Raw genomic sequence first — 23,728 nt, forward strand, 5'->3', positions numbered from 1 at the left:
TGATTATTTTTATTTATTTTTTTCGTTGGGACATATTTTCTAAATCAGGAAAAGGACGCTAATTGCCCCCAACCGTTGGAACACTTATTCCGCACACTAAAAGGGCTCATTATCAGGCTTTAGTATTAAAATCGTTCGACATTCCACGCCCAAATCTACCGTTAGCAACACAGTACGGTTGGATAAACATAGAAAGAGGTCTCCAACCTCAATATTGAAACCAGCACCTGAAGCACTACTTGCGCTCCGCAAATGTGGTTGTTCATAAGTTTGCAAAGGAAGAGCTTGTGGCTGTAAGAAAAATAACCTTCCATGCAAAGACTTATGTTCCTGTGGAGAGAAAAGCTGCAATAGAAGTGATAAGACCGTAGGATCGAATGACCCTTTTATTGACGTAAATATATTGTGATAGTTAAATTAATTTTGCAAATGTATATGAACTTACGGCCAATTAACCTTTTATTTCATATTCGGTCCTACTTTTCATAGACTATACGATTTGGCGTGTGTTACACCTTAAAACTACATATTTAAGCTTAACATTCCCAAAAACAGAAATTACTTAAAAAATGTTGTCCAACTAGTGTGGAAATACGAGATACTTAACCCGTTTTGCTTTCGAGTCTACCTTGCATGAAGATTGAGCTACAAAATTCTGATAATTATCCATAATTAAATCTAATAGTTAAACTGATATGAAAGATTAACAACAGGTCTTAAAATTAAGTCTATCATGTACTTAAGCTATTGCAATCAAAAAATTTAACTTGGCACAATTTCCAAAGTAAAATACATCTGCTGCCTTACTAACCGGTGGGGTAAAATGGCACTCGATGCCAATTTGAGGGAGGAAAACGCCCGACATTGTACCGTTATAGTTACTCGCCGAGGGCAAGCCGGGTTGTGGATTTTTTTTTCGCTACGTGGCACTTCAACAAAAGAACCAAACTCAGTCGAAGCCACAGAAACAACAGTGTATAAAAGCGAAAATTAAAAGGGCCTTTGTTTAAAAGTACCTGCGAGTTTTGCGCGATGAAGAGTAATGGTAGCGATGTTAGTGCTATGGAAGAAGATGTCGCAGCGCTAGACAAGATTGAATACCAGTTAATCGAATTGCATGTCGATAATGTTAATCCAAGTGGGAGTGCGAAGAATGGGACCGGACAACTTGATGTCGGAAGGAATAACCCTAATGGAAGGCGCAGCTCGGAAGTTATAGCCCCTTCACCCGGATTGGAAAACGGTTTCTTGACTGGCCACTGGAGTGAACCGACTGAGCTTGGAAATGTACTTCCGGACCGAAGTGAAAGCAAAGCGTCACACCATACAGTCATTTCGAGTAGAGCCGGAACCGACGGAGTGGAAGGGAGAAGAGAGAAAAGTTAGTTAGTATTAGCAATATTCAATTCTGCATTGACACTAGAGAATTTAGCCCGTACCCAAACCTTTAGCGAAGGCACAATCTTATCAAAATCATTTACAGGTAAAATCTTTCCATCCGCCAGCATGGCCACATTTAAAACGGTTACAAAGTACCTAGTGTTAACGAGGCTATAGAGTGAGGTTAAATGTTCCTTCCTCGGACCATTTAAATAACTTCAAATGTCCAGGCGGTGATTAAAGACTTCAATTTACATTATTTCAGCGTGTTGGGGATGCAAAAATACCGGCCGCCGAGAAAGATGGAGTCGTCAAAATGGAGGGAGTCGTGGAAGAATCAACCGGCGCAATCACGAGCGGGCAGAACGCAGAAATGGAATTGCTGACACAGAAAAGAGGCGATTAGTTTCGAACATGTTGAAATATTTGCAGTAAATGTAACTTCACGTAACTAAATGTTTGAGAAACATTTATTAATTTGACTTAGTTATACCTAGTGTTTATGGTCATACCGTTGCTACATACATGTATAATGATTAATGATTATAATCCGAGTTAAAAAATCCGATTTTGGGCTTCCATACTATAATTTCAGTCTGCTGATTTGCCAACGTAGCAGATGCAGTGTGTCCCCATTTGGGAGCAAATAAATGAAAATCATAAAAAACGTGACGTCTTATTCCCCCTTTTATACAAAACCAAAACAATCATATATTACCCATATCACACGCAAATATACTTCGGATCTTACGGTGTGTGGATTAAATTCAGAATGCAATCTCCGTGTACGCTATAGGTCCAAATGTATTCAAGGAAAAAAAGATTTCAAACCCTAAAGAAAATTATTTAAATATTTATGTAAAGAAGACGTGAAATGATTTAGCCTTACACAACCGTTATCCCCCACCCCCCGTTTTATACAAAATCCACCCAGTAATAAATTTTTACTATTATACGTAAATATATTTCAGAACTCACGGTTCGTGGTTTAAATCCAGCATACGATGTTCGTGTACACTATAGGACCAAATATTCTTCCTTAGGTTATTATTTGTCCGCCATGTTTCATACAACGCAAAAACAGCTGTTTAACAATTTCCAAATTGCAAAGGGAATTGAGTACGGCGCAACACACGGGCAACAGCGTTTTCACCCTAAACACTTATATTGAAATTTAGTTCTTCAAAATTATAAATGCCAGTCTATGCCATTCGAATGCAATTTTAAAAAGTTAGACCAATTAAACCACGCAAATATAACTAATCAGTTAACGCGTATTTTTCAATCAATATTAGGTAGAATCACAACAGATAATTTAGGATATAATCGCATGCGGGTCGTTATATCTTCCGATGAACTGAACGATCGTATAAATTTCCAATTAATGGTCATTAAAGAAGTAACTGCTGACAGAATTTTAGCAGGAAACGAAAAGGAAGGACAGTCCCTTAAAACTATTTATTTGTTTTCTTCCCTGAAATAAGACCTTGTACTCCTTCAAGATACACCCATGAGTGAGCCCGCTAAAAGAATATGAAATCGTTGTTTTTAATGTTTATATCAATACATAAATCAAGATAAAACATTCATCCCAATTAGATATATGGACAATTTATGTTTTTCAAGAGCACTCGTGGGGGGTTGGGAAAGTTTTTGGAAGACTATCAATATTGGCTAAATTTATGGCCGTGCGCTTGTTTTAATATAAACCAGCTAAACAGGAAGAGTAAGCTAAAAATTACACGAAATAAAAGACATAAGTAGATTCCAGAATGTTTTACTCGATTACCAGAATATTTTTAACTCGGCTGACGATGACTTCGATAAACTTTTCTTCGGTGAGTTTGCAAAAAATCAAATTTTCCTTTTAGAAAAAGACCACACCCACGTAGTACGATCTTCCTCTGCCATATTTGGCATCAAATATTTTTTTAAATTTTGTTGGACCTTATACAGGGTGTATTGATTTGATCGGCCCAGGCATTTTTCTCACAAACTATAGTTGCTAGAAATGTGAAATTATCAGGATATACTGTCTCGGGGAGGACCCTTTTTTGGAATTTTCAAAAAAATCGTGAAATTTTTCACCGTTTTGAAATTTTATTTTTCGAACGATAGGTGGTAGATGAAAATTTTCAAACAACAAGTTGTAGATTGTACTCGAAAACCTTTAATGGAATTGGTTTGGTCAAAAACGGACAATTATTCATGGAAATAATACGTAATTAAAATAAGCAAGTTGGTACTACAAATAAGGTTTACGTCTCATGAAAAAGAAAGTTAGAGAAACCTTTATAATTTGAAATGATCGTATGTATGTAAAGATAAAAAAGGACTGTTTTTAAGCCAAATCATTTTAAATAATTTTTTAGAGAAAATACAATTCCAGAATTCACGCGTCTTATTTTAAATGAGGTTCAATAATTCCACCGTCAGTTGCAATACAAATCCGTGCGCGATGAAGCATATTTTGAAACGAAGCACGGACCATCTCGGGAGTTACGTGTTGGAACGCTGCGATGATTCTCTGCCGTAGATCTTCTTCGTTAGTGACAGGCGTTTTATACACTTCCTCCTTGACGAATCCCCACAGGAAAAAATCCGGCTGTCCGAAATCTGAGGACCTCGGAGGCCATCGTACTGGACCGTTCTTAAAAATTATTATTATTATGATACGTAGAACTATGAAAGATAACTAATGTGTATTCCCTTAATTGGGTTTAGCCATCAAAACCGAAGTGAAACCTACTTTAAAAAGGAAGGATACTATACTCTCTACAGCAATCTCCTTTAAATTGAAGTATTTAAAAAGCCAAGCGCGAGACATAAAACAAGTGATGGACCCAAACCGATATGAGATCGGTATCGGTAACCGATATCGCGATTTTACCGATTAATCGCATCTCGAACCAATTTCCGATTTTTTCCCAATATTTTTCCGAGGTTTGAAAACCTTTTTTCTGAAAAACCAGGTAAGAGTCTCAGCTATCTTCGACATTCGCTTGGCTTTTATATCACTTAATATTAATAAATATTGTGTTTATTTCACGATTATAATAGGTAAGATATCGCTTACGGAAATAATCGGTTTAATTTCACTAACGGAAATGATCGGTTAGAAACCGCTAACAAAACTTTTTTTGAATTTAAATTATTATTTAATAGTCGGTATAAGTCTCGGAAAAATGCTTAAAATCGGTATCGGTGCCGGTTACAACACTACATTAAACGTTGTCAAGAGTCAAAACGAAGATCGCGTAAAATAATACTACTGAATAGAAAACGCTAGTCAAGAAACATGGAAACCTTGCCTCACTCAATTGTCCGGGACTTTGGGTCCTTTTTTGACATACATATTCAAGTATATCTCAAGAAATTCCGAAAATAAAACACTAAAAATAACAGGGACATAAACGTTTACTATTTTATTTTTCACAAATTAATCGTCAAATTGATGATTCCACCAGGATTTGAGACACATGCAAGCGGATATTGTATCGGGTTTCAGAGAACACCTCTTCAGGAAAATAATATCTTCTGGCGGTGCCAACCTTATCTCAGATGCAACTGAAGAACCTTAAATACATAGGTAATCTTTTGCCATGTTACTGACTGTGAGAAAATAGTCTTGATTTGCCTGCAATAGCGCTGAGAAAGTAGGAGTATACCTGATTTTTGGAAGGTAGTAGTGCTACCTAGGGCGGTCTGAACGTGGCGATTCAAATGGAAACATTAACATAATCCGACATCGATTTGTTTAAAAATTAGTGTTATTCCATATTATGTATAATTTGAAAATATACCAAGATTTTTGTTATTTATGGTGAATTCAATTAAATTGTTAAATTTAGCTTATATTAGAGTTTCCCGAACTAAATTGCAAAAAAGTTTGACGTAACTCTTAACTAATTATCGAAAGGTAGAAGAAAACGTTCTGGCAACCCACACTAGATGCAGCTCTACAATTGGGAAAATAAGCCTAAACGTTTTGAGAGATAAGTTAAGCTAGTTTATTATAATATATTCCTACGTTTTCATTATCGCAAATACTTTCGGAATTATATTTATTCCGAGAGATAATCGCCTTTACAACTCAATATTATCTTCCAGCATTCAATGATGTCAGTTGTGGAGGAAGCAAATCATCCTTGAAATATTTTAGGAGCTCTGATCTTTTAGCAACTTTGGGGCATGCTTTGGAAAATGCTAAGCATGTCAACTGAATCTGATTGATGTTGCGTTGTTTCTGGTCGGGGGTCGTAATACTCGTTTAAAACGTCCAGAACTGTAGATTTTAAGGTTTTGAACTCCGTGTTTCAGTGATTGGTCTAAAGCTGAACAGGACTTTATTGTAATAAAAAAAAACAATAATCTGTTACTTTTAGACGTGGAATTAATTACCAAACCGCTTAAAGGGCCACATCGGCATTCGTATTGAAGTTATTTCCCGTGCCAGTTTCCAAAGTATGATTGGTCGTATCTGCCTATCCCGTGGCTTATTCGGGGCGGATTTTTCAAATGCCAGTGTGGCCCTCTAAGCAGCTGTGAATTGGCAAAGTTAGTCAGGCAGGTGGGTACGATAACCTCGCAGCCCTACCACCAAAAATCAACTTTTTGGCCCCTTGAGAACACGAACGGCCGCCTCAAAGCAAATTAAACCGCTGAAACGGGGGATTTTGTCCATTTATCATCCGCGTTCGTAAGGTACATGTAATTATTTCGAATGTGCTGAATTATGTAAGAAGATAAAAAGGGACTATCTACCGACTTTAATATTGATAAACTTAACCATTTTCTTAGTGGTCATGATTACACGAATGTTTTACACGGGTACACAATGCAAACTTATGGGATTCCGAAGCTTGTTTTATTTTTGCTCAAAATCGATACGTTTGATGTTTGAAAAGTTTTAAAGCGTAAACTTATACGGACATTACTCTGGCGTTTTCAATAACTCATTCCGTTGAAATCGGTGCCAATAAAAAATGTTTTAAGTTTCTGATAACTTTAGTTTTTAACTAATAGCTTTAGATTTGTTCTTAAAAATCTGACCACCTCGGCGATTGATTTGTTAGCGCAGAAAATAATCCTGTTCCACGATTAAATTCCAGAATTACGTCATCACCACCTTTAAGAGAACGATCCAGGGCTTAAAATATAAGTTGGAACACTATCCTTCATTTTTCAATTCCTTTTGAATAACTCGTAGATATATTGTAAAATCAAACCTTTCAATGGTAGCGTATGTTAGTAGAAGATTACTTTTCGATATAGTTAATACTCCCTTTAATTTTTACATTTCAGAAAAACTAAATAATTCGGCGGTTTTGGATTGTTTGTAAAGCATACTCAAAAATTTAAGTTCAATTTTTCACAAGTATGCGAGATCATAGAAAACAAGTTGGTAATAGCAAGTAATAGTTTTCACAAAGTCAAGTTAATATAATCGGAATTAAATTATCTTGGTGAAAAATGCGGCATTTTGGACTAAAACGTTCCATTTTTAGACGTTTCACAAAATACTCTATAGCTCAGAAATTGAAACTTTTTTGTCTTACACCTCACAAAAAACAAATTAAAGTCTACTTTAAACGTCCATATATAATAAATTTACCTAGTCAATTTTACAACTTCACCTTTATTGGTGTTTGACAAAAAAAACATCCCATGATATAATAATCACGAATCGATTAAAAATTGATTTATAATCAAGAAATGCGCTTTGAGAGACCCTAACTAACTCACCCAAGGAAACCAGTGTGCTTCTCTATTGGAGAGTTCATGGTAATCTTTCATTTTTGTTCGGCTAACACGCACTCTTCTTTCATAGAAACTTCATTTGAATCCATTGCCAAATTAAGCTTTAGCCATAACTAGTGAAATGGTCGGATTTTTTACAGAGGTGACCTTCCTAGTGGCCACATGAAATATTTTGGAAAGGAAAACCACGTTGCAAATTATTTAATTTCTTTAGAACTGGCCATCCATCGCGCTGGCATTAATATCAGCTTTAATATGGTCACCAATAACGATATGTTTGCCTGGATGGTGCAACAGGGCACCACTCATTTGGGGCAACGAAAATTGTTTGACGACCTTTTTGTCAACGAACAAAGTTGCATTTTAGGTATTTTTAACCCAAAAAGGGCGCCATTCAAAGATTTGCCCAGGGCGCCTCAAACCCTAGCTACACAACTGGTTTCCAGGGTTGTTTGATTTAAATCAGCTATTTAAATCGCGATTTTAATCAAATGATTTTTTTTATAAAAATCGTTGATTTAAATCTGTTCCTATAAAAGATTGTTTAAAAGGTATTAACTTTCCATAAATGAGAGATTTACTATTGAGTTATTATATTTTAGACCAATTTTGTCATTATATTACACTATTACCTATCACTACCTCGATCCCTTCCCCACCTCATTCTTGGTTTTTTGAAGATAATGGACTCTCGGATTTAGTTTTACTTCTCAACGTTACTCCTGTCTGTGATACAAATATACTTCTTTCTTGGAATACATATTTTTTGACATGATAAAACTGTCTACTATTGAATATTATTTATACAAAAATAATATTTATATCAATAAGCTTATATATTTATTTTATTAAGTGAGAAAAACCTTAAAATAAAAAAATCGATTAAAATCAACAACCCTGTGGTTTCCCAACATTGTGTGAAATACATGCACTTCAAACAAACTAGGAACGTAACCATTTCCATTAGCGTGTTTAAAACGCGGGTTTGGAGCAATATCGCCGTTACATGACCATGACTTAAGTAGTGGGTGTGAGAACAAGGTCCTTTTCCACTTGCGCATAACAAATCACTGATTTCGTGTTAAGCGATAAATAATTTCTCTAACCCCATGTTAAACGTTTTACTTAATGTAATCGTCCATCACAACCAATAAAATATTTCTTTCACGTCTCTTAATTGAAACTAACCGGTATTGGGGATGTTTTATTTCAATGTGGTACTTTAAATTTCCTGTGCTGATGGTTGATTTTAGTCCTGGGGTATATGACCTACTTAATTAAACACAATATTAAGAACAATTTCCACGAAAGTGTACAACGCATGGCCACCCGAAATTTACGGCTGTTGTTATTCCACGTTACGTGGAAATAATTCAAGGGCCACGGAAATTTATTTATTAGATTTAATCGCGTTATTTGTCTTAAAAATCGTGATATATTGGAAACACTTCGTCAACTTCTATTTATATACTTTTACAACATATTTTGAATAATTAGTAGGAGCCTTTGTGTAGGTACATGTTTCAAGTCAACAACGAGACATAATCCGAACATTGATAATACCAAATTATATTATGCACCAGTGGCGTAAGTAGATCAATACACCCAATGCCGTGCAATAGAAGGAAGAACTTTTGTCGAGTCGCTAGTTTTAGAAAAAAACGTTATCAATACCATATTCATGAACAACCTGAATCCTAGTTATCTCGAATACCATTCGACTTAAATTAAAGCTTATAAACAACTCACATAGCTCATTAGCTTGTGGAATGTTCGCAAAAAAATGTATATTAAAATCACCCAAGATAATTTTGTGTGATTTAGGGGGACCTAAGTTATTTGCAATTAAGACTAATTCTGGGATTAGTCTCGGACTTCTACTTCATTTGTAGATTCGTTGTATTTGTACTGTTTTTCATCAATTTCCACAGTGAAATTCGATATAAATTTGCCCTTATCCGCCTCTTTTAGAAATTGTCTTAGATGATAGCGGGTTTTTTCTTGAGCAGGGGGATGTAGATTTTCGAGCCTGTTAGTTTATAGCCCAGTTTAAGCAGTTGAAATTTTCGTTCTTGATCAGATAGTTGAATAACTACTTTTCTCGGGAGATAGACTTTTTCTGTCATCTTCTGAAGACTTGGAAAGGTTTGAGATTGATTTGAACATCTAACAACTCTACTAAGATGTCATAAATTAGGTTTGTGATAATCGAGCGATTATCATCGGGGGTTTCATTAATACCGGATAAAACAAAATTAGATTTTCTGATTTTATAAATTCTACTTTGTTTTTTAACTCCAAGGTAAGTTTATCGGTGTGAGGGACGGAAATAATCTAGGTTTCTTTATAGTCATCGAAGTCTTTTTTTAAGGAGTATAATTCATTTTATTTTTTTTCAACGCTTGAGATTCTCTTACGTCGTTAGAATGGTCATTCAAGTAGAAGGAAAGTGAGAGTCTGGCGCCACTCCCGGGTTCGGGTTTGGGTTCGGGATCGAAATCCGGGATTTAAGGGATGAAATGGGGGTAAAATCGTCAAAAAGTCAATGTATTTATGATATTTCTCGCGACGATTTGTTTTCCCGTATATCAACATATTGTGTCCAGGCCAACTTGTTCATTTATCTACGCTTATCTCGAAAGATACTTGAACGTATATCTTATCAAGTTTTATCGTACGGAATAAGTTGAAATGATGTAAAAATTGATAACCTAGGCGACGCGTGCGCAGATTACCCCGGGGGACGCGGTTAATTTGAATTTAAGAGTGTTTTGACGTCATGGAATATTCGTTGTTAAAGTAGAATGGAAATATTTTTAAACTTTATTTTAATATCATTGTAGTACTTAAATATGCTTGACACTTGAACCAATCTCACGAGTATTTCTTAAAACGAATATCTCGATCGCGTTTTATCGTACGAAATAAGTGGAAATTATGTAAATTGTATGATACTTGATAACCTAGGCAGGAAGATAGCGCGCGCGTGCGTGGATTACCTGGGAGGCGGGGATTGCCCGGGCGCGCGGTTGATTTGAATTTAAAACATGGATTACCTCTCCGAAATAATTCATGTACCCAAAATTGGACCGCAAGTTTTTTTTCTTTTTAGGGGAATCTCTATGGGAGTTTAACATTACAATAAAGCTAATAGGTCCAGTTTGGGGTACTTTTGGTCCGAAATGGGGTACATAGGGCCGAAAATGGTGACTTTGGTCGTTTTAAGGGTACTTTTGATCTATTTTGGTCCATTTTTGGGTACATCAGAAAAGCAGTTGGAAAAACGAAGAGCCTTATTTTCCACCCATCTCCAAACTCCAAAAATTTATTGCTTTAATTTATTTATCGCTTCCGTAGGTATAAAATAAGATAAAAACCACTTACCTATATTTTAATTACGGTAAATTAAAAATAATTAGTGTACTAAGTTACGTTTAAAAGAACCTTTTGTAACAATTTCAATATGTAAATATAGGTAAAAGGATTGAAAAAATACTTAAAGTGGTTTTACTGATAAACTCTAAAGGAATTTAACTTTAAAGGGTATCTTAGATTATTGTTTTTAATTTTATTCAAGTTGAAAACGTATTAAGAGTCCTTCAATAAAAGGATTTTATTTACGAACTTAATTCATATTTTCTTCAAACTTTCAATTCGCTTTTATTACTATTTAAATACGGTAAAATATAATTCTTATACACAAATATAGTCAGAAAGATACTATAAAACACTAAAATTAAAATTAAATTAAATTTGTGTGGATAAGATTTGTAAATATCATTTTGAAACTAATAACTTTCACGCTTTATTTAAGTCAAGCCAATAAAAACAATTACCTATATTTTAAATACGGTAAAATATAAATACATATATAGGTAGTAATTACTACAAAAGCCTCTTACTCTACGTTCAATACGTTAAATTAATGATATGCCTCCGAACGAATCGTTCACATTTTCCTATTTAAATATACGCAATTAAATTAGAATTGCTTCTAGTGTTCGGCAGTCGATTAATTTTTATCCACAAATTTTCCGATTTATTTAAAAAACGTTGGTAAAAAGAATATCATTTTAACTTATTTAATTGTGTTTTTTACCCAACCAAGCATTTATTTGAATAAAAGTGGTATTTATTTAAATAATCAATAGTTAAATAAAAATTGTTAAATGTTTAAATAATCGAAAGTGATCAAGCCTATTTTTTAAATAAAACAAACAGACTTTAGAGTTGATAAGATTTGTAAATATCATTTGAAACTAATAATTTTCACGCTTTAGTTAAGTCAAGCAATTACATTTTTAAAAATGAAAGAAGTTAAACAATATAAAAATTTGTAAATATTGTAAATATTTTTAGGTAATAAAGAAATTAAGAAATGTTTTAATTAAAATATCTTTCATTTACTACTACATTTTTAAAAATGAAAGAAGTTTAACAATATAATTATTCTAATATAATTTCAAAATCAGGTATTATTTAAAGTACAAATGCATGATTTAGTGAAGCAATTCTTATTTAAATACTTTTATTTAATTAATTTGTGTATCTGAAATGTATTTATTGAAAAATAAGTGGGTTTTACTATTTATCACGGTTTTATATATATATATTGGAATTGTTACAAAAGGTTCTTTTAAACGTAACTTAGTACATTAATTTATTTTGGAAGTTCAAAACGTATTAAGAGCCCTTCAGAGTACTATAAAAGGATTTCATTTACAAACTAAATTAATATTTTCTTCAAACTTTCAATTCGTTATAATTTGAATTTAAATGAAAACATCATGGATTATAGGTACGTAATCTACTATTAGACCGAACGGATTAAAAAATACTTAAAGTAAGTGGTTTTACTGATAAACTAAAGGAATTTAACTTTAAAGGGTATCTTAGATTATTGTTTTTAATATTATTCAAGTTCAAAACGTATTAACTATCAAGGCCGATAATGAAGTGATTCGGAACGCGCCAAGCTGTGAAACCTTGCGAACTAAAATATCGCAACAATAATAGCGGAAAAATAGCCCGCACGGGCCTTAATAATAACGTAGGCAACGCTCGAAGATATTGCATTTAAAAGGTATGCCATGTGTATGCTCGGAGTATTCCCAGTGTATGCATGATGTACGATCGAAGTATGCCCGAAATATACTACGTGTATTCTCAAAGAGGTAAGCGACACAGTGTGCGTTAGAGTAAGGCATGGTATGTAAGATAGTCCCAAATTACGAAAACAAGGGTTATAGTGGGTATAGGGTGTTAGTGCCAAAAACCTGGCGACCTTTTGTGCTTTACTGCTGTCATGACCCAATAACCGCGGGACATTTGAATTTAAGAGTGTTTTGACGTCATGGAATATGGGACGCGGTTAGCGTGCGCGGATTGGGGCGCGGTTAATTTGAATTTAAAACATGGATTTGAGTGTTTTGACGTCATGGAATATTCGTTGTTAAAATGACGTAGTATGGAAATATTTTTAAACTTCATTTTAATATCATTGTAGTACTTAAATATGCTTGACACTTGAACCTATCTCACGAGTATTTCTTAAAACGAATATTTCAAGTTTAAGTATGAGAAACGTGTCGTTCTCAAGTATTGTAATTGTACATGTGATCCCGTATGAGGACCGGGTAAATTCCTATATACGTAACGCGATACACTTCAAAATGCGTATACGTAGAATGGAATTAATTTTAATAAATAAGATATCGAAGATAAATAATTTCAGAGTATAAAAAGGGAAAACCGTACAATAGTAAGACCATATTTAGAAAGTTCACCATCTGAATTGTATTGGAAGTGACTCCGAGGAACCTTAAAATGTAAGTAGGAATACTCAGTGATAATTCTTAACTTTGTCTTAATGTATTTATTATATAGGAATTGTTCATTTCCTGTGTCTGCCGACAAAGGGTTAATCGTTTATGCAGATAAAAGCATCTACTGCGGTCTATTAGATTTAACAAAGGGTATCAAACTAATAGAAGCGGAACTGCAAGAGCTATGGACAAAGAAAGATGCCATTGAAGCTTATTTCAATAACGAAGCTGAAACTTCGTGGGTTTTCACAGGTTCTGAAACCAAACGGTTTTCTGTTCATAGATTTGCCGAACAAAAGGTTTTAGATGTTAGACAAATGTACCTTGGTTAATTGGTTACGAGTCTATTCAGAAGTGTTTAAAGAAAATCAAGGAGGCGATGACTAACGTTGTTATTAAACAATTACACGAAGCTCTTAAGAAAGCGTGCAATGGCTGTCAAATTGATCATCCATCTCAACTCCAGCATGATTGTATCATGACGGATTATTCTAAGCGTGTAGATTTGCATTTTTATGAAATCATTATGTCGGTAGATTGGGAAAATATTATTGCAATGTTTACTCTTCGCTGTGAATTGTCGGAAGAAATTTCAAATAATATAATGTCACTTATAATATGCAATGCTATAAACTTGTTAAAAAACTAATAAAATTGATAACACTAATGTTACGATTCTCATTTACCATTATGTATTTAAGCTTACAACATCCAATGAATGGGCTTGTAGCCGGGTCCCCCCAATGCGGAAAGTCATTCCTGGTGGGACGGTTGATTCAATATAAGAAGACCTGCATATCCCCTCCTCCGGAGAGGATAATATGGTGTTATACCGAGTATCTACCGAAACTATTTCAATCAATATTAGAACACACACCTTCAGTCGAGTTTCACGAAGGGTTACTCGATATTAAACCCGCAAATTAGGAATTTAGTTTTAGACGATTTATTATGCGAGATATCTAATAATAATGTCACTAATTTTTTTATTCGTGGATCTCATCACAGAAACACCTCCGTACTAATTTAAATGCAAAACCTATAATACCCCGGAAAAGAAATAAGAACTTTAAATTTAAATGCTCATTATCTATTTATTTTTAAATCACCACGAGATAAATCAACAATTTATCATCTCGAGAGGCAGATATCTCCAACCAATAGCAAATACGTTATTGATGCGTTTCAACAAGCTACGTCACGGAAGTTTGGGTATTTATTAGTTGACTTGAAACCTCACACCGCAGATCAGTATTTACTACGAACATGTTTAATACCAGGTGAAGAATCGGCGGTCTTTATTCCAAAATGAAGTGTATTATAGAAGGGAATTTTTTTAGGGTTAATCGAGAGTGGATTATTAAAGTGTTTACTTTCAAATCTCCATGCCCTTTCAAAGAGCTTTCAAATGAAGATAAAAGACAATGTAGATGGATATCTCATAACATTTGTCACTTTCGATGGGATGACGGCGAACGTCCTTACAGAACGAGACGTGACATTTGCAATCAGATAGCGGAAAAAGCGACTTCGTTTTTCACCATAGGTTTAGAAAAAGCTGCAGTATTATCGACACTCCTCGGTGTTCCAGTAACTAACATCGAAGATACCGGTTGTCCTAAATTATCAGAACTAGAAGACGTTGAATTAAACTGCCCTTTCCATTCCGAAAATGTTCATTGCGCTTTAAGAAAGGCTAAGAAAATCTCGAAATGGATGTCTCAAAACGAGTAAAGGAAAACCTAGACTTTCTACGTTTCCTGACATCCTGTAATCAAAATCAAAGAAAGACAGCTATTAAATACGCTAGCAAGGAAGCTATATTGGCTCTCGTTGAATGTTGTATAAATGTATTGCACGGAACAATTGAACTGTCAGAACGTCATCGTAAGCGGTTAAAGAAACATAGCGCGGTTATACGAAACTTGTCGAAGAAGAACCCTTTATCAAAACGACGAAAGATTCTGGTACAAAAGGGTGGTTTTCTTCCATTTTTATTAGCGCCACTGCTATCTATCGTTAGCTCAGTCGCCGGAAGTGCAATAAGCCGAGCTATAAACCGATGATGGCTCGAAAAATGCTTCTAGTACCTGAAGATGTAATGGAGAGATCAAAAAACACAGAAGAAACACCTAAACTTCAAAAAGAGAAGACACTCGATGATGAAATGAAATCTATTTTAGATAATCCAGATTTAAACGAATCAGAGAAATTAGCATTATACAATCAAACTCTCCAACGACGGTTAACTTACGTACGTAAAGAGCGAATATCTCCCGTTATTGAAAACTCTGAACGACCTAAAACTTGATTCGCGCAAATATCTTATTCTCTACCTGCAACTTATGTTAGTGATGCAATTTCATTAAACCCAGCGACTACGCAAGATCCGAGATATATTAGATGAGCTAACTCAGGGGAGCTTTCTATTCGAGGACAAGTGATTGGAGGATCTAATATAATCGATCTTTTGTATAACGCTGTGAGAAAAACGCCTGGAACAGTGATTGATCCTATATGAGTTACTGAGTTTTACGAGGGCATTCATAAGTCAAATATTTCAAAACGTTTAATTAAAAATCCTGTAAGATTGACACTGTTAAAAACATTCGCTGTATTTCATACACCACCAAGTAGTTCAATGTTATCATCATCTTCATCTAGTCCTCTAAGACCTTACACTGCAAATAAATCGTTCACCTTAAGATCACTATTGTACACATTGGTAGCACATACATGTGATCTGTATATGTTCTACAAAGTGATCCCATGTGTGCTTTTACGATCTCTGAGTGTTCACTCTTTTGAAAATATCGCTTATAAGTGATCTCGTTTATCCTATCGGTGATCCTAAAGTAATCAAGGTGCCCTTAAAGAACGCATAACACATTTAGAACACTTTTATCAATGGTTTGGTACACTAAATTATCACTTTGAGGACACCGCGTTGTAAAATTTGGTACACCACATAATCTCTTTTCGAACACTTTAAATTTACAGTGCCAATTGGTACACTAAGCGTAACATCTAATTGTTTATATATATCCTTTTAGCAGACGCTAAAGCTTGAGCGTCGCTGCGCCACCTAGTCTAATTTCGGTAGCGAATTGAAATTTCATACTTTTGTTTTATCCCCATTAGCTACTGAACACTTTCGTTATGCCCCCTTTCGGCGGCCATCCACGACATGTAGAGGATACAAATACGTAATGAAGTCAAAGCTACGAGAACAGGGGGCTTAACAGACGTTTGATACACGGTGATCCCACTTAGCAGAAGCTAAACAAAAGCTTCTGCGTCGCTGGGGCCACTTAAATTCGTTTCAGTATGGCTTACACACTTGTTTTCAAACACGGACAGTAGGTGCCGTCTCTTATTCCTGTTTTTCTACGCACGGCGTCTTTAGGCCCCGTGCATGAAAAGAGAAGATACAAGTAAATTCAAAATCGTCTGCTTAACTTTTAATTTATCCAAGGACTATAGTGTAAACTTAATAAAGCAGACGAAAATGAGAGCCACATGTGGTATCTTTCCTCATTGCGGATAGCTTTAATGCTTCCAGATATCTAATCTACGCCAGGGGCCTATTGCCTTACATATTTATTTTCTACCCATATCGGTAAAACCAAGATTTTTAACGCACGGGGTCTAAACTATTTTTTTAGATATATCTGTAGTAGCAGAAAAAGATACTTATATCATTCACGTTAATAAATTGCAAACAAAAATAATGCCGTTCAATATTAGAGCACTAAATGATCACCTGCGCAACAAAATTGGCTCATCTGTTCACTTAAAGAAATAAGGGAACACTACTGTTTAAGTGTTCAACTGTGTTTCCGGTGTGTTCTTTAATTGTACAAGTGAGCCAATTTTGTTGCGCAGGTGATCTTTTAGTGCTCTATTTTGAACTGTTTTAGAAACACTTTCAGAATGTCAAAAAACACTACAAGATCACTCAGGAAAACTAAAAACACACCAAAAAACACTTAAACAGTAGTGTTCTCTTATGTGTTTCCTAAGTGTGCTTTAAGTGAGCAAGTGAGCCAATTTTGTTGCGCTGGTGATCTTTTAGTGATCCACCTGTACACACTTTTGAATTGCTTAAAGAACGTATTATTCACGCTTGTAGATCACTATAGTACACTAGTTACACACACGAAGTACTATGTTCCAAATGTGATCTCTTGGTGTATACTGATCCGATTTTGTTGCGCACTTTTAGCGCGCTTTTAGTGATTTACTAGTGAACGTTTTTTTTGCAATGTAATACTCTTTAATTATGGCTGGAGCCAAGAGATTTTTTATTTCGGGCTATTTTTACGACGTTGGTTTTTCAGGTGACGACAAGGTGTGATAATCGATAAGGTGTTTCCGGAAACCGGATTATTCCTATTTAATTTTGGACATTCTACGAGAGCTTCCCCAATCTGGGAATGGTTTGATCATTTGGGCTTCGTTCGGGAGACTTCTAAAACTCATAGCTATTTTTAATACCGATCAGTGAACGTGAAATGACGAGTTTGACCTCTCCGCGTTTAGCGAATCCATGGCGGGATTTACAGGAATACATCGGGTACCCCGCGAAAGAGTGGCCGAGAGGAGTTAGTGCGCTTTTCTTTAAAAAAAAATATAGTTAAACCAACTCAAGTAATTGAAGTTGCAGCGTTTCCTAAATTAATTCCGTGCCGGCACAAATGGTATTTGAAGCGCTGCGGTTTAATAAAGCACATCAAGCGTATAAAGATGTCAGAAGTGCGATACAAAATATTTACCGCGCTTGGGAGGCTAGCGTCGATCTCCAAAGAACGACAAAATCTTTCAACATGCTTTACAACAGAGAGTTAAATCTGGAACTAGAATGGTAAGATAATTTATTTTTAGCTTTCAGGGATTTATAAATGTTTAGCTTCTAACTATAGTTTATGAACATTGTGCCTATGGGCTCTTTGTCATTTTCTTATTTTGTAAAATTTATTTTCCCTATCCCGTACAAAAATTAGGTCAGTTTTATAGAAAATTAACAAAAAATTCGTTTAGGAATTCCATGGGTTAGTTTTATAGCAAATGTATAGATTCATTGGGGAAAGGTATTTAGAATAGATTATCTTTTGCAAATGGGTAATTTTGCTAAATTATCTTGAGAGAAAATCAATAGAAATTTTCCAAATGCTACTGTTTCAAAAGTAATAGTCCAGGAGACAGACAGAGGGGTGAACCGTCGGATTCGGTCCGGTAAAGGTTTTTTGAATGATTCTGGTAATTTCGAGGCCGCTGATCACGAATCTGCCGGGTGCCAGAGCGAGAAAGTTGGGCATTTTAAGTTATGACGTCATCAAGATGGCCGCCGGTACCACAACACTAAACGGGGCTTATCTCCAGAACGCCTTGTTCGAATATTACTTTTAAGGTGTCATTTGATAGATATTGGACGTTTTCATATCATAGTGTAAATGAATTGCCAATATCTATCACCAGGGGGCAGTGTGATATTTTTTAGGCCATTAATGTTGATTCTTGCAAAGAAAATAGGCTTGTAATATCTCATTTAAAAGCATTTTTTGACCCCTAAGTTATTTCGATGCGGTTCAATTAATAATGTATTCATAACTGCCACTAGGGGGAGCTGTGATAATTTTGAGCCCTTAACTGTACAAATAATATGTAGGCTTGTAATATCTTATTTTAAAGATTTTCGCGATCCCTTGGTCGGCACTATACTAAAAAAACCCTAATTTATTAATATATTCCACTAGGGGGAGCTGTTATAGGTTGAAATTCAACAAATTAGTTATGTATAAAAATATTTATTAAAATGACATATTTATCAGTATTCTTCCTTATCATCGTCAAATTCTACAGCTGGATTTACTGAGTATTTATTTTTACAGTTATCGCCCCTTCACATTTGCAATAAGACGTACACGATAGACCAGAAGAACTGCAGTTACATCGTTTTCCTTCGCACATGTTTTTAGATTGGCAAGAGCAAGCAACAACTTTCAGTAACCCTTCAGGGGCTACAGCTGCTGTACTAAAATTTGGTACCGGGAGATCCTTATCCAGGTGCCACCCAAAATTGCACATTTCTTATTTAGGGGGTTCAAGTTTATCCGCGGCACACCAAGTCAAAACTTGAAGTCGAGCCCGTTTTATGTGGTGAACTGTAGTTTCATTCGTTGGTGGAAGAGATTTAATTTTGGTGGGTCTTTCCTCCGGCTAAAAATTTGGTACCGTAACGTGGTCATCTCAGTCCCTTGGCTTCCACCGTACAAATTAACCGTGAAAGCTTTACCTGCTTTGGTGTAATTTTCTTCCGAGGCCATCTCGTCGCACATTGGGGAAAGATCTAGTTTCGATTTCAAAAAGCATTTTAAGGCATCAACCTTCCCTTTCCCAAACGGATAAGACACGGAATCGCACCCGGTCAAAGCGTAGGAGGGCAAAATAGAGCCGCTTATATCTCCCAATTTGGATCGGTCTTCTTTATACCAATTATTCGTCCGTCAAACATCATGTATTTCCAAACAAAAGGAAAATATTGGTATCGTCCGATTAAACTTGAAAATGAGTTCTTCCTTTGTTGTTGAGTTTAAGGAGATAGCTTATAATTGTGACATCAGCCTCTTCGTGTTGGAATAAACATTGTTCCTCTCCAACAAGGCAAACTTTAGTTTCGGTGTTAGAATTACAGATGGCTGTACATAATTAACTGACGTTTGTTGTCATCACTTTTCATGATCATTTCTCTAGGGGGAAGTACCGTGTCCTTTGTCAAAATAAGTTGCTTTGGAGATGCGTTTCCCGCGCGTCGAGCTCTTTCGTGAGATTTTATTGACCCTTTTTTATATTTATCAAAAATTACAAGAACTTTGTGATTACAGTTCACATATTGACATATCTTAGAAGCAAGGTCAGAAACGGTACCAAGTTTGGGCCATGAAATATGGTAAAGAGCTTCGTTACCGTCAACCAGTTCCACATCAATCTCATTTAATTTATCGCTTGTAAAAACTGCTAGCTTGGAAAGTAATGCCGATTTCGTACCTTTTCTCATGTCTCCATATTCGTCAAACAAAGAGGTCGGGACTGCCGAAAGTTCGTACATAAATAAATAAATGACATCAAAGTGTGCATTCCTCCGGGTCTAACTATCAAATTACTCCATCTCTCTGGGAACGACCGTTTAATTTGCGTCACTACCTTATGCATGTTAGCACTAACGTGATAAAATGACAACCCACATTTCTTCATAAGTCTCTCGATGTAGAGGAGAGTTGTCAAAACAGTGTCTGGGTGCGAGGGCGGGGAATCTATTAAAGGACCAAACATGTATTTTGTATATGGTTTCGCAACCTGGTCTTGTCGAGAACGCTTAGCCATATACCCCGACCATTCGGGGACTAAGTCGGTTTCCTCTGATTGACTAGTAAGTGCCAAAAGCCAATCAAAATCGCATTCCAGAGCAGCTGCGATAGATTCGGTTAGTTTTGCGAGAAAGTGATAGGGAAGCCCCGAATTTACTAGAACCTCGGGTGGTTTTGGCTTCTTCTGTCCATTGAAGTGTTGAAGACAAGTCGGTGATAAATCGTGAATATTTAAAATAGCGAGTTGTTGTCTAGATAGTCTGGGGATGTCGAGGATTGATATTTTTGAAGCCGCTGTCATTGAGGTGGAACCAGAACTGTTTTGTACTATTTCGACAGCCAAACTGTGAGTTTCTCTCGCACCATTGGGAGTGAAGACTTGTAAGTCGAAGTTGTCAAACCAAGCGCTGATAAGACGCTCACTGTGGAATTTTCCCATGTCGCCTTCTTCATCACTCGCGTATTTCGCAGCTGACTTTCGGAAGGGCTTAATTTCGTCATACGATTATATATATCCATTGGCGTGAAGGGTATCTATTAGGTCCCTGGATCCAAATTACTTGCGCAGTTTTAACCCTAAGCCTAATGTAGTTTGGTTAAATGTCTTAAGAATCAGAGCTTGAATAGATTGAGCGAGACTTAGTGATTGTCTCGTAACTTCGTTGGTGGAAAGCAACCCCCTGATCAGCCTCAATAAACTCTCACTGGTGCATTCCACGGCTTTCTCTATAGAAAAGTTACTAGTACTGTAAGTGTAATTTTCGTTGAAAGGCTCTTTGATTGCATTTTGATTTCGTTTATAACACGTGAAACGTGATCAGTATCATCAGTGTCGACCAACTTCATAGTTTCAGGTATATTATTTCTCTGGCATAAAATACTAGCGCATCCACTCACCCTAAAAATGAGAAGCGTTTTCCAGTGAAATTTCTAAGGCAGTCTCTATAATATTGGGCATCTGCTGCGTGGAGATCAGCTACCGCTCCTGAAACTCGATTCCGAACTAGAACTGAAAGATCGTCGGTTCGCACTTCGCAAACTTTTAATATGGAATTTTTTATCTCAGTTGTTCGACACTGGCTAGTAGGTCTCCATCTGCTTGGATGTTTCGGATCCATAAGTTCACACATCTCACCGCAAATGAAACAATTGTCCTTGAAATTAAATGATAGCGAACTTGAACGTCTTTGGGGTGGTTCTACATTAAAAGTAAATTAAATTGTACATTGAAACAATATGGTAAAACTTTCATTTTCACTTAACTTTTGTTGTAAATCAATGTGGTAGTTATCCTTTCTTGTAATACTTGACCGAATTATTTTATTAATCCCCGCTTCGCTAGCTACGATTAACTTTCCTGTCTTTTTACATTCAAAAAAGCATTTATCTGCAGTAGATTCGGCCATTTCAGTACAAGGACAGATTTCCAACTAAAATCCTGGGTGAAATAAAGGTCCGCCCCAAGATCAAATTTCAATTCTACACCAGAAATTAACCGAAGCGTGTCAACAATATATTTATCTCGAGTTTTAAGTTGCGAGTTTGTTCTTTGTGAAAATGTGGGGTAGCTAAAAGTTAAAACCTTTAAACTCTTCCCAACAAAAAACCAACAATTATTTTGTACATATATATGGAATCTTAACATATTACAGCGCCACCTAACTTATATATAAATATATATATATTTCAAGTCTAAGTATTGTTTGTAAGAATCAGCATTAACTTAACCGCATCGAAATGACTTAGGGGTCGTAAAATGCTTTTAAATGAGGTATAACAAGCCTACATATTATTTGTACGAATCACAGTTAAGGGCTCAAAATTATCACAGCGCCCTCTAGTGGCAGTTATGAATAAATTATTAATTTAACAGCATTTAAATGACTTAGGGGTCGTAAAATGCTTTTAAATGAGATATTACAAGCCTATATTCTTTGCAATAATGAACATTAAGGGCCTAAACAAATATCACACTGCCCCCTGGTGATAGATATTTGCGATTCATTACAACTATGATATGAAAAAGTCCAATATCTAGCAAATGACACCTTAAAAGTAATATTCGAATAAGGCGTTCTGGAGATAAGCCCCGTTTAGTGTTGTGGTACCGGCGGCCATCTTGATGACGTCATATCTTTCTCGCTCTGGCACCCGGCAGATTCCTGATCAGCGCCCTTGAAAATACCAGAAATATTCAAAAAACCTTTGCCGCACCGAATCCGACGGTTACGTCAAAAAAGGCTATCTGTCTCCTGGACTATAATATTCAATTAATTTAAATATTATTTGATACACAAATTTGGCGTAAACTTGATTTAGACATGATGTAAATGGTTTTTCTATAGAATACTCTATCCATTCACGCTCTTTAGAGCTGTAAACGACTTCGTAGAGGTTGTATAGAAAATTTCTATACGGAATAGATTAAATAAAGCTATTTTTAACGTCTGAATCATCCTTAGCCATAGTTCCTGGTTTTTTGAATACTTTGCTACGGTTGGCCTTCTTGGGCTTTAGTTAAAACCTAAGTTAATCCTACTCTTATATACTGGAAACCACACGTGCTAACCTATGTTTTTCTAACCATTTCCAGAGCCTATGGATTTAATTTGCGTCAGATTATTCGGAAAAATTCCCGCCCTGCGAAACGTGCCCCAGCTTCACCTACCATACATCAAGACACACCTATATCAACTACTGTCCAATCGTCCTTTAGGTAATATTTATTTAACAAAATCGATGTATATTACGATTATTTTATAAAATTATTACAGCAGTATGTCACTTCTTATTCTCCACGTGCAAAACGTTTACCGAAAGTGAGTCACAAAAGAGTTGTGTTATTTTGCGTCCTGCCGCTCTCGTGTTTGATGTTGCCTTTAACAGCGCCTTGCAAAGGGGGGTTGATTATTTCTTACCGCGATGACGTCACAACCTTAGTAGCTATCAGTGAAATATTTCCCAAAGAGACATACTTATTGATAGTTTCTATCAACTTATGGTATTACTATTGGTTTAATTTATTTTCAATCTATAGCACTTCTCTCTCCACAATCTCCCAAGCAGTGGACCTCACTGTGGATGAACCTCACTTATTAAATAAGTATGTCACTTCTTATTCTTCACATGCAAAACATTTACTGAAAGCTAGTAACAAAAGAGCCCTGCCATTTTGGGTCCGCCCGTTTTCATGTTTGGCGTAGCTTTTAACAGCGGCCTGCTAATGGGGGGGGGGTTCTTACTGTGATGACGTCACTCCGTTAGTAGAGAGATTAAAAAAACGCTCTAGAAGTTCCAACTGCAACGTCTAGAGCCACATGAAAATTTTTGTCATTTATCTTTCACGTTAATTTTTAGCGTATAGTTCATATTTGAGGTTTATATATGAACTATCAA

General features: G+C 35.7%; 1 long non-coding RNA gene across 1 annotated transcript; it reads left to right on the top strand.

The window, feature by feature from the left end:
- Nucleotides 1–17,738: 17,738 nt before the first annotated feature.
- Nucleotides 17,739–23,533, top strand: LOC149933763 (uncharacterized). The gene is made up of 3 exons (XR_016473097.1): nucleotides 17,739–17,829; nucleotides 22,926–23,048; nucleotides 23,370–23,533. It is a non-coding gene; the product is annotated as an uncharacterized LOC149933763 (long non-coding RNA).
- Nucleotides 23,534–23,728: the final 195 nt, after the last annotated feature.

Source organism: Leiobunum rupestre, chromosome 8 (genome assembly GCF_980474605.1).
Source record: "Leiobunum rupestre chromosome 8, qqLeiRupe1.1.hap1, whole genome shotgun sequence".
NCBI lineage: Eukaryota > Metazoa > Arthropoda > Arachnida > Opiliones > Sclerosomatidae > Leiobunum > Leiobunum rupestre.